This window comes from Pseudophryne corroboree, chromosome 6 (genome assembly GCF_028390025.1).
Source record: "Pseudophryne corroboree isolate aPseCor3 chromosome 6, aPseCor3.hap2, whole genome shotgun sequence".
Classification (NCBI taxonomy): domain Eukaryota; kingdom Metazoa; phylum Chordata; class Amphibia; order Anura; family Myobatrachidae; genus Pseudophryne; species Pseudophryne corroboree.
Window position 1 is genome coordinate 506,944,326 of NC_086449.1, and position 12,372 is coordinate 506,956,697.

A 12,372-nucleotide genomic window follows, 5' to 3' on the forward strand; every position below is an offset into this window, starting at 1 on the left:
GGCCCAGCTTGGATGGGTCCCAGAGCCGCGCCGCCGGCCCCCTTACAGAGCCAGAAGGCAGAAGAGGTCCGGAAAATCGGCGGCAGAAGACGTCCTGTCTTCAACAAGGTAGCGCACAGCACTGCAGCTGTGCGCCATTGCTCTCAGCACACTTCACACTCCGGTCACTGAGGGTGCAGGGCGCTGGGGGGGGCGCCCTGAGACGCAATAATAAACACCTTGGATGGCAAAAAATGCATCACATATAGCTCCTGGGCTATATGGATGCATTTAACCCCTGCCAAAATACATAAAAAAACGGGAGATAAGGCCGCCGATAAGGGGGCGGAGCCTATCTCCTCAGCACACTGGCGCCATTTTCCCTCACAGCTCCGTTGGAGGGAAGCTCCCTGGATCTCCCCTGCAGTCACTACACTACAGAAAGGGTTAAAAAAGAGAGGGGGGCACAAATTAGGCGCAGTATTAACTATACAGCAGCTATAAGGGGAAAAACACTTATATAAGGTTATCCCTGTGTATATATATATAGCGCTCTGGTGTGTGCTGGCAAACTCTCCCTCTGTCTCCCCAAAGGGCTAGTGGGGTCCTGTCCTCTATCAGAGCATTCCCTGTGTGTGTGCTGTATGTCGGTACTTTTGTGTCGACATGTATGAGGAGAAAAATGATGTGGAGACGGAGCAGATTGCCTGTAATAGTGATGTCACCCCCTAGGAGGTCGACACCTGAGTGGATGAACTGTTGGAAGAAATTACGTGACAGTGTCAGCTCTGTATAAAAGACAGTGGTTGACATGAGACAGCCGGCTACTCAGCTTGTGCCTGTCCAAACATCTCATAGGCCGTCAGGGGCTATAAAGCGCCCGTTACCTCAGATGGCAGATATAGACGCCGACACGGATACTGACTCCAGTGTCGACGGTGAAGAGACAAATGTGACTTCCAGTAGGGCCACACATTACATGTTTGAGGCAATGAAAAATGTTTTACACATTTCTGATAATACGAGTACCACCAAAAAAAAAAAAAAAAAAAAGGGTATTATGTTCGGTGAGGAAAAACTACCTGTAGTTTTCCTAAATCTGAGAAATTAAATGAGGTGTGTGATGATGCGTGGGTTTCCCCCGATAACAATTTCTAAAATGTTATTGGCATTATATCTTTTCTCGCCAGAGGTTATGGTGCGTTGGGAAACACCCCCTAGGGTGGATAAAACGCTCACACGCTTGTAAGGGCTCTATCCTCTCCTGAGATGGCCGCCCTTAAGGATCCTGCTGATAGAAAGCAGGAGGGTATCCTAAAATGTATTTACACACATACTGGTGTTATACTGCGACCAGCAATCGCCTCAGCCTGGATGTGCAGTGCTGGGTTGGCGTGGTCGGATTCCCTGATTGAAAATATTGATACCCTAGATAGGGACAGTATATTTTTGCCTATAGAGCATTTGAAAGATGCATTTCTATATATGCGTGATGCACCTCGGAATATTTGCCGACTGGCATCAAGTCTAAGTGCGTTGTCCATTTCTACCAGTAGAGGGTTATGGACACGTCAGTGGTCAGGTGATGCGTATTCCAAACGGCATTTGGAAGTATTGCCTTATTAAGGGGAGGAGTTATTTGGGGTCGGTCTTTCAGACCTGGTGGCCACAGCAACAGCTGGGAAATCCACGTTTGTACCCCAGGTCGCCTCTCAACATGAGAAGACGCCGTATTATCAGGCGCAGTCTTTTCGTGGATAAGCGGGCAAAAGGTTCCTCATTTCTGCCCCGTGACAGAGGGAGAGGAAAAAGGCTGCAGAAATCAGCCAGTTCCCAGGAACAGAAACCCTCTCCCGCCTCTGCCAAGCCCTCAGTATACGCTGGGGCTTTACAAGCAGAATCAGGCACGGTGGGGGGCCCGTCTCAATGAATTTCAGCGCGCAGTGGGCTCACTCGCAAGTAGACCCCTGGATCCTTCAGGTGATATCTCAGGGGTACAAATTAGAATTCGAGACGTCTCCCCCTCGCCGTTTCCTAAAGTCGGCTTTACCGATGTCTCCTTCTGACAGGGAGACAGTTTTGGAAGCCATTCACAAGCTGTATTCCCAGCAGGTGATAATCAAGATACCCCTCCTGCAACAGGGAACGGGGTATTATTCCACACTGTTGTGGTACCGAAGCCGGACGGCTCGGTGAGACCGATTCTAAATCTAAAATCTTTGAACACTTACATACAGAGGTTCAAATTCAAGATTGAGTCACTCAGAGCAGTGATTGCGAACCTGGAAGAAGGGGACTACATGATGTCTCGGGACATCAAGGATGCTTACCTTCATGTCAAAATTTACCCTTCTCACCAAGGGTACCTCAGGTTTATGGTACAGAACTGTCACTATCAGTTCAGACGCTGCCGTATGGATGGTCCACGGCACCCCGGGTCTTTACCAAGGTAATGGCCGAAATTATGATATTCCTTCAAAGGAAGGGAATTTTAGTTATCCCTTACTTGGACAATTCCCTGATAAGGGTAAGATCCAGGGAACAGTTGGAGGTCGGTGTAGCACTATCTCAGGTAGTGTTGCTGCAGCACGGTTGGATTCTCAATATTCCAAAATCGCAGCTGGTTCCGACGACTTGTCTTCTGTTCCTAGGGATGATCCTGGACACAGTCCAGAAAAAGGTGTTTCTCCCGGAGGAGAAAGCCAGGGAGTTATCCGAGCTAGTCAGGAACCTCCTAAAACCGAGCCAAGTCTCAGTGCATCAATGCACAAGGGTTCTGGGTAAAAAGGTGGCTTCCTACGAAGCAATCCCATTCGGCAGATTCCACGCAAGAACTTTCCAGTGGGACCTGCTGGACAAATGGTCCGGGTCGCATCTTCAGATGCATCAGCGGATAACCCTGTCACCAAGGACAAGGGGTCCCTCCTGTGGTGGTTGCAGAGTGCTCATCTTCTAGAGGGCCGCAGATTCGGCATTCAGGACTGGGTCCTGGTAACCACGGATGCCAGCCTGCGAGGCTGGGGAGCAGTCACACAGGGAAGGAATATCCAGGACTTATGGTCAAGCCTGGAGACATCACTTCACATAAATAAAGCTAAGGGACATTTACAATGCTCTAAGCTTAGCAAGACCTCTGCTTCAAGGTCTGCCGGTGTTGATCCAGTCGGACAACATCACGGCAGTCACCCACGTAAACAGACAGGGTGGCACAAGAAGCAGGAGGGCAATGGCAGAAGCTGCAAGGATTCTTCGCTGGGCGGAAAATCATGTGATAGCACTGTCAGCAGTATTCATTCCGGGAGTGGACAACTGGGAAGCAGACTTCCTCAGCACGACCTCCACCCGGGAGAGTGGGGACTTCACCCAGAAGTCTTCCACATGATTATAAACCGTTGGGAAAAACTCGACAGGTATTGCGCCAGGTCCAGGGACCCTCAGGCAATAGCTGTAGACGCTCTGGTAACACCGTGGGTGTACCAGTCTGGGTATGTGTTCCCTCCTCTGCCTCTCATACCCAAGGTACTGAGATTGATAAGATGGAGAGGAGTAAGCACTATATTCGTGGCTCCGGATTGGCCAAGAAGGACTTGGTAACCGGAACTTCAAGAGATGCTCACGGAGGATCCGTGGCCTCTACCTCTAAGAAGGGACCTGCTCCAGCAAGGACCCTGTCTGTTCCAAGACTTACCACGGCTGCGTTTGACGGCATGGCGGTTGAACGCCGGATCCTGAAGGAAAAAAGGCATTCCGGATGAAGTCATCCCTATCCTGATCAAAGCCAGGAAGGATGTAACCGCAAAAACATTATCACCGCAATTGGCGAAAATATGTTGCGTGGTGCGAGGCCAGTAAGGCCCGACGGTGGAAATTCAACTGGGTCGATTCCTACATTTCCTGCAAACAGGAGTGTCTGTGGGCTTGAAATTGGGGTCCATTAAGGTTCAAATTTCGGCCCTGTCAATTTTCTTCCAAAAAGAACTAGCTTCAGTCCCTGAAGTTCAGACGTTTGTAAAAGGGGTACTGCATATACAGCCTCCTTTTGTGCCTCCAGTGGCACTTTGGGATCTCAATGTAGTTTTGGGTTCCAAAAGTCACATTGGTTTGAACCACTTAAATCTGTGGAGTTAAAATATCTCACATGGAAAGTGGTCATGCTGTTGGCCCTGGCCTGGGCCAGGCGCGTGTCAGAATTGGCGGCTTTATCCTGAAAAAGCCCTTATCTGATGTTCCATTCGGACAGGGCGGAATTGAGGACTCGTCCTCAGTTTCTCCCTAAGGTGGTTTCAGCGTTTCACCTGAACCAACCTATTTGTGGTGCCTGCGGCTACTAGGGACTTGGAGGACTCCAAGTTGCTAGACGTTGTCAGGGCCCTGAAAATATATGTTTCCAGGAGGGCTGGAGTCAGGAAATCTGACTCGCTGTTTATCCTGTATGCACCCAACAAGCTGGGTGCTCCTGCTTCTAAGCAGACTATTGCTCGTTGGATTTGTAGTACAATTCAGCTTGCACATTCTGTGGCAGGCCTGCCACAGCCAAAAATCTGTAAATGCCCACTCCACAAGGAAGGTGGGCTCATCTTGGGCGGCTGCCCGAGGGGTCTCGGCTTTACAACTTTGCCGAGCAGCTACTTGGTCAGGAGCAAATACGTTTGTAAAATTCTACAAAATTGATATCCTGGCTGAGGAGGACCTGGAGTTCTCTCATTTGGTGCTGCAGAGTCATCCGCACTCTCCCGCCCGTTTGGGAGCTTTGGTATAATCCCCATGGTCCTTACGGAGTCCCCAGCATCCACTTAGGACGTTAGAGAAAATAAGAATTTACTTACCGATAATTCTATTTCTCATAGTCCGTAGTGGATGCTGGGCGCCCATCCCAAGTGCGGATTGTCTGCAATACTTGTACATAGTTATTGTTACAAAAATCGGGTTATTATTGTTGTGAGCCATCTTTCAGAGGCTCCTCTGTTATCATGCTGTTAACTGGGTTCAGATCACAGGTTATACGGTGTGATTGGTGTGGCTGGTATGAGTCTTACCCGGGATTCAAAATCCTTCCTTATTGTGTACGCTCGTCCGGGCACAGTATCCTAACTGAGGCTTGGAGGAGGGTCATAGGGGGAGGAGCCAGTGCACACCAGATAGTCCTAAAGCTTTCTTTTAGATGTGCCCAGTCTCCTGCAGAGCCGCTATTCCCCCATGGTCCTTACGGAGTCCCCAGCATCCACTACGGACTATGAGAAATAGAATTATCGGTAAGTAAATTCTTATTTTATTTTATATTAAATGCTACTAAACTGACTTAATTTCATTTAATAATTATTATTTCAACACACATACCTTCCTCAAATAAGTGCTGTTTTTGTCTTGTGTATATATTGTATTATCTGTAGGGAGTGACTTTCCCTTTATAACAGCTGCTGGGAGATTGTAACCCACTGTTGCACCTGCCCAAGGAAATATACGTTATGGTAAGAACTTACCACTGATAACGGTTTTTCTCCTAAGTCCACAGGATAACAATGGGATATGATGAAGCGACAGCGGATTTGCACCAATCGGTCAAAGCTTTCTGGCCTCCCAGCATGCAACGGGCCCGTCCATATATCCCCGCCTCCTGGCTCAGTTGTATTCCAAAGCTCAAGGCAGGAGCATTCTAGATAGCCCTAATCAGGCGATAAGAATACACATGCACACCCTTCCATACAAGAAGGAAGAGGTTAGTGAGAAAAAGGATCCTCAAATCAGGGGCATCAGGGTGGGATTCCTGTGGACTTAGGAGAAATACCGTTATCAACGGTAAGTTCTTACCATAACATATATTTCTCCGGTAGGATCCACAGGATAACAATTGGATTTCCCAAAGCAATTTAGTGGTGGGGATGCTCCTGATTGGACAGGAGAATCCTTTGCCCGAATTCAGCGTCATGAGAGGCAAAGGTATCCATGACATAATGTCTAATGAATGTGTTAATGGAAGATCATGTGGCTGCCTTACATATCTGTTCTGTATCTGTTCTGTATCTGTTACATATCTGTATCATATCTGTTCACACCACGTTGTGCTACCCAAGATGGACCTACCTTACGAGTAGAGTGAGCAGAAACATTAGCCGGAACAGGGAGATCAGCTTGAGAATATGCTTCTGAAGTCGTCATCCAAAGTCATCTTGCCAATGTCTGCTTATCAGCAGACCATCCTCTCTTGTGAAATCCATAGAGAATGAAGAGAGAATCTGTCTTTCTGATGGCGCTAGTACGATCCACATAGACCCTGAATGCACGGACCACGTCCAGCGATGCATCTCCCGCAGAAAAGCCCGGTACCTGGAAAGCCAGGTCTACAATTTCTTCATTAAGGTGGAATTTAGACACCACCTTTGGAAGATACCCACATCTAGTTCTTAGAACTGCTTTATCTGGATAAAAAAATTCAGAAATGGGAAACGACATGATAAAGCCCCTAAATCTGACACTCTTCTAGCTGACGTCATAGCCAGTAGAAAGAGAACTTTAGCTGTCAACCATTTAAGATCCACTTTATTAAGTGGTTCAAATGGGGCAACTTGAAAGGCTTTCAGGACTAGACTTAAGTCCCAAGGCACTATAGGAGGAACAAAAGGAGGTTGAATGCGCAGCATTCCCCGGAAAAAAGTATGCACATCCTGTAAGTTGGCAATTTTCTTTTAGAACCATACAGCCAATGCCGACACTTGCACTCTCAAGGAAGCCACCTTCAAACCTTTATCCATTCCTGCCTGAAGGAATTCTAAGACCCTGGAAACTCTGAAAGACTTAGGGTCCATTTTCTGTTCACTGCACCAATGAATATAGGTTTGCCATATTTGGTGATAATTGCGAGCTGAGGAAGGTTTCCTTGCTCTAAGCATAGTTTGAATTACCTGTTGTGAGAATCCTCTTGACTTTAGGATAGAGGTTTCAAGGGCCACACCGTCAAAGACCGTTGATCCAGATGTCTGTGATAACAAGGACCCTGCATCAGTTGATCTGGACGTTGAGGGAGCAGAAGTGGAGCATCCATCGACATTCTCTGCAGATCTGTGTACCAATGCCTTCTGGGCCAGGCCGGAGCTATTGGTATAACTGCACCTTTCCCTTGCTTTATCTTTCTCATCACCCTTGGTAATAGGGTGATTGGAGGAAATACATAAGCCAGATGAAAGTCCCATCTCACCAATGGGGCATCCACAAAGATCGCTCTGGGATCCTTTGTTCTTGACCCATATGCGAGCACTTTGTTGTTCGGACGGGATGCCATGAGATCTATCTCTGGCAACCCCCACTTGTCTACTAGAGTCTGGAAGACCTCTGGATGTAGAGACCATTCGCTTGCCCGAATGGCGTGTCGACTGAGAGAGCCCAGTTTAGGATTTCCGGAACGAATACTGTGGACAAGGCTGGAAGATGAAGTTCTGCCCACTTTAGTATGTGACTTACCTCCTTCATCGCTTTTTGGCTGCGAGTTCCTCCTTGATGGTTGAGGGACGCTTCTGCCGTCACATTGTCCGAGTGGATTTGGACTGGTTTTCCCCGAAGAATGTCCTTTGCCTGAATCGGTGCCCTGTATATGGCCAAAAGTTCCAATATATTTATTGGCAGGCAACCACCTTCCTTGGTCCATTGCCCCTGGAAACACAAACTTCCTGACACTGCTCCTCAGCCCTGGAGACTGTCATCTGTCGTCAGAATTTCCCAATCTGATATCCAAAAGGGTCTCCCCTTGTCCAGATGGGATATCTGTAGCCACCAGGCTAATGACCTTCTTACTTCTATCGTAAGAACCATAGTCTGTGTTTTTATCGTCTGTTGCAGCCCATTCCATTTGGCAAGAATCAGATGCTGCAGACTCCTCGAGTGGAATTGTGCATACTCCACCATGTCGAATGTTGACACCATCAAACCCATCACACGCATTGCTGCATGAATGGATACCTGTTGACTGTGTAGCAAGTCCTGAATCCTTGACTGAACCTTGGATATCTTGTTCAGAGGTAATATTACTCTCTGAATACTTGAATCCAGTACAGCCCCCAAGTGAGTCATCCGTTGTGATGGAACCAGAAACGATTTTGCCCAATTTATGAGCCACCCGTGCTTCTGCAGACACGTTACTGTCTGTTGTAGATGACACAGGAGCAATTCCTGCGACTAAGCCAGGATTAAAAGATCGTCGAGGTATGGAAAAATTCTTATCCCCTGCTGTCGGGTATAAGCTGCCATTACCACCATAATCTTGGTAAATACTCTGGGGGCTGTGGCTAACTCAAAAGGTAGGGCCTGGAACTGAAAATGCTGTTGGATAGCGAACCTGAGATAGCACTTGTGGGACAGTGCTATAGGAACATGTAGGTAAGCATCCTGTATATCCAGGGATACCATATAATTCCATGGCCAAAATTATGGAACGTAAGGTCTCCATGTGAAACCGAGGTACCCAAATGTATTTGTTCAGCACTTTGAGATTGAGACTGGGCCGAAATGACCCATTTGGCTTCTGAACTAAAGACAGGTTGGAGTAAAAACCCTGTCCTCGTTGTGCAGGAGGAACTGGAATGACTACTCCTGACTGAAGCAATTTCTGAACTGCCTCTTGCAAAGCTCTGGCCTTCGTCTCTACCCGAGACGGGCTAGTACAAAAAAAACTTTGAGGGGGGGTACTTCTTGAAGGCAAAAGCATAACCTAGAGATGCCGCTTCCTGTGCCCAGGCATCTGTTGTAGACTGCTGCCACATCTGTGCAAACTGAAGAAGTCGGCCCCCCACCCTGGGGTCCCCCATGTGGAGGCCCACACCATCAGGCTGATGGCTTATCTGTTTTACCAACCGGTCCTCTGTTAGCCCAGTGCTTTTTAGTCTTACCAGATTTGTTGTATTGGGACTGCCTGCTATCACTTTTGCTTTTAGCTTTTTCTTGAGACCAAAAGGGCCGAAAAGCCGGAACTTTAGGTTTTAAATTGTATGTGGAAGGAAACTTGACCTTCTTGGAGTCTGCTTCTGACTCCAAAATAACTGTCAATTTTTTACCAAAAAGAATATCTACAGAAAAGGGCAAAGATTCCAAAACCTTATTAGATTCAGAATCAGCTTTCCACATACGTAGCCAAACTGCTCTGCAAGCAGCTATTGTTGAAGCTGATGCCCTGGGGGCAATAGTACCCATATCCAATGCTGCTTCTTCCAAGAACATTGCAGCATGTTTTATATGTGCTATATGGGATTTTTGCTCTCTAGATGCTATTGAAAAATCCCCCTCCAATGCATCAGCCCAGGCAGCCACTGCCTTTGCCATCCAAGCTGAAGCCATGGCTGGCCTTATGACTGCCCCAGACAGGGAAAAAATGTTTTTTAGAAAACCATTCACTCTCCTATCCGTGACATCATTTAATGATGTTGAAGGCAAAGGTAATGTAGATTTTTGCACTAATCAAATCACATGCGTATCTACTTTAGGAGCCACCTCCCATTTTAAACAATCCCCAGCTGGAAGAGGATAATTGGAATTCCATTTCTTAAGAATTATAAACTACTTATTAGGCGTAGCCCAAGCCTCTTCCATGATTTCCGTCAGCTGATCTTACTCTGGAAACTCAGTCTTAACTGTTTTGGAACGTTTAAGCACAGGTGGCCTTGCTTTTTAACACAGGCTCTGCTGAATCCTCTAAGGATAGAATGGCTTTCATTGCTTTAATTAACTCAGCTATATCTACTGAGCTGAGACCTTCCTCCTCCTCTTCATATGCCGAAGTAAAATTAATTGATCTTTCATCCTCCAATGAATCCTCATCTGAACCATGTGTAGCCTGTGAGGATCAAGATTTACTTACCACTAGCTAATCAGCCTGTTTCTTTTGAGAGGCTGCTACTGGAAGTGATACGCCACAAGTGGTAAACTGCATGTAAGGGTTAATTGTGTAACCTATTCCCGGTACAGTGTCAGGTCTCATGTTTTGTCTGTCCCCAGAGAGGGCACTAGTGGGTCAGGGTTGGTGTGGTGTATAAAACGAGGAGGCTGAATAAAAGTCCTGCGCATAAGCGCTGATGTTTATTACGTCACAGAGTAATGGGTTAACAGATGAGATGAAATGCAATGGATGATAACTTTGAAAGCCAATAATAATAAAAGTAACTGGTAACAGAAATAGGCAATAATAATGACTTGAATAACTGGATGCAAAACGGTACTGTGATAATAATTGAAGAAAAGCAGAACTTCGGTATTTGGTAAAAAGCACACAGTCTCTATGGCATGAAAGTACTTTGGCCTAGCACGGCCCAGGCAGGAGACAGTCCTACTCAGCAAGAGTGTTAAATGCTGGATACAATGCACAGGATGAAATGCTGTTAATTAGGTGCACAGGTTTAGCAGAGAGTAACACCTAAGAAAAGTCTCTTACTGCAGATGGAAGTAGTGATCTGTGGCTGGAGTCTGAAGCAGGCTCGAAGAATGAGAACTGAAGACTTGAATGATGAAAAGCACAACAGGGGATCCACTTGGAGATAGGAACACGGGAACCAGGAACACTAGTACACCGAGTGTGACTTATTGTCCGAGGCGATGAGAATGAGCCAGGAACTGGAGTTTATACCCCTTGCTCTGTGATGATTGGGTATTGAATCTCTGTGGGAACACACCCCACTGGATTGGGTGTCCGGATCAGCTGAGCACAGGTGTCAGGGCGGGCGCCCATACCGGACAAACGTTGGCACACAGTGGGGCACACGCTGGACGAAGTTCAGAGGTACTCAGCAACATCAGTTACGGTGCTTGCGGGCAGTGCACGCATGCAGCTGCAACTGGGGCCATGATCTCCGGAGGCCTGCACACCAGCGCGCTGGTAAGTGAGATGCTGCTAAACGCCGATTCCTGACATACAGGAGTTGGAGGAATTATCCGTTCAGCTATACTGGATAAAGTCTGTGCAAACATAGCCCAAGGTGGATCAACCTGCACCTGAAACTGCCTTGTACTTTTCAAGAACCCCTGGTGAAAGGTAAAACAATTTGCACAGAACCCATCCTGAACCAGATCATGAGAAGATAACACAACTTTGCAAGACAAACATGATATGAGTGTTGGTGTTGCTGTGAGTGTATCTTCTTCACCTTTGCTGCTGTTAGACATGGTAAATAATCAACACTTTCACGGTGTACTACACAATTTGTGACTGTAATCACTTTAAGTTTTTTTTTAAAGTGACATACAATCCGACCCTACCCATGCACCAGCATTGAGGGTCGGAATAAAACAAAACTGACAGAATATAGTAAAGTCAGCAATCACACTAGCAGTCAGTTACGTTATACATTAATATAATAAGCAATATAAGCACATCATCAACTACATTTGAAGTATGTAGGAGAACATATTACTGAATCATGTTTCAACAGATCTTCCGTATTCAGATGCATTGCGAAAGATACCACAGTATATGTATACAGACTCATATGCAATAGGCACTTATCTAACTAATTATACTCAAAAAGGTAGATAGAGACTTAGTGCTGTATTACCCGTACTCAGTAGAGTGGGATACAGGGAGACTCACCTTGCTTTCAGGACCGATCAATACTTCAGCGAACGCTGAGTTGATCCAGATGAACCTATAGTGAACACAGACGCACAGTGAACACAGATGCACCAGTCACACACCCGCCTATGCTGCGACTGGGTCCCCTTGTGTACAGCGTCTGAGACGGAAGTGGGAAACCGTTCATGGTGGGAGACTCGGAGGAAATTGGTCATGAACCGGGGGGATGGGTGACCAGGAGAGCATCTGACTCCACTGCTGACATCAACCTTAGGGATCGTGGCCTCATGTTATTCCTGGAGCCTTTGATCCCTAAGGGCTAGCGCTGGTGCACCCGAGGTGGCAGCCGCGTCAGCAACTGTTTAGTAGTCTCCTCCCAGAACAGTGCGGCTGTGTCTGTATTCCCCTTCTAAGCGGAACCGATGCCTTACCTTCTACCCGTGCTCCGTAACGTCGGCTGGACCTGCTAGTATATCCGACACAGACGCCCGCTGAAACAGCACTTTAAGCACTTTACTCGTGGATAAGCATTGTCGTGACCCGGCGGAGAGTTGTTGGAGCGACTCTTTCTAAGTTACGTATAAGACACTGTTTAGAAAGATCACTCAAGATAAAATAGTAAGACTATAAAAGTAAAATAAGAAAGCCTAGAGCTGCTAAAACCAGCAGCCCTCTGACCATGGTCCGGCTCCTGCCGCACCAAATAAAAAACTGATTTGCCTGAGCCAGGAGGAGGGGATATATGGACGGGCCCGTTGCATGCTGGGAGGCCAGAAAGCTTTGACCGATTGGTGCAAGTCCGCTGTCGCTGCATCATATCTCATTGTTATCCTGTGAATAACCTGTGG